Raw genomic sequence first — 607 nt, forward strand, 5'->3', positions numbered from 1 at the left:
GAAAAGGCCTCCAAAAAGGGAAATCGTGACTTTTCCCGAAAAGTTGATCTGAACACATAACACTTTGACATTTTCGACCGTTTTTAAAAAAATTATTAAAAAAATACCTCTGTTATCCCGTGAGGGCCGTAAATCTGAGGGTAACTACAGCCTCCCTGCTGTCGAACCCAACCAGTCTGGTCCGAATCTGATGTGGAAATTGGGAATAAAAGGCATCCAAAAATGGAAATCGTGACCTTTTCCCGAAAAGTTGATCCGAACGCCTCACATGTGGTTATTTTCGACCGTTTTTAAAAAATCATAAAAAAAAATACCTCTGTTATCCCGTGAGGGCCGTAGGTCTGCGGGTAACTACAGCCCCCCGGCTATCGAACCCAATCACTCTGGTCCGAATCCGATATTGCATTTGGGAATAAAACGCCCATGAAATGGGATAATATGCCCTTATTATTATCAGGTCATTTCCCTTATTATAAGTTAACATTTTCCCTTTTCAGAGGCCTTTTATTTCCAAATGCAACATCGGATTCGAACGAGAGTGGTCGGGATAGATAGCCAGGGGGCTCTAGTTACCCACAGACCTACGGCCCTCACGGGATAACAGAGG

Source organism: Hippocampus comes, unplaced genomic scaffold, assembly GCF_001891065.2.
Source record: "Hippocampus comes isolate QL1 unplaced genomic scaffold, H_comes_QL1_v1.1 scaffold314, whole genome shotgun sequence".
NCBI lineage: Eukaryota > Metazoa > Chordata > Actinopteri > Syngnathiformes > Syngnathidae > Hippocampus > Hippocampus comes.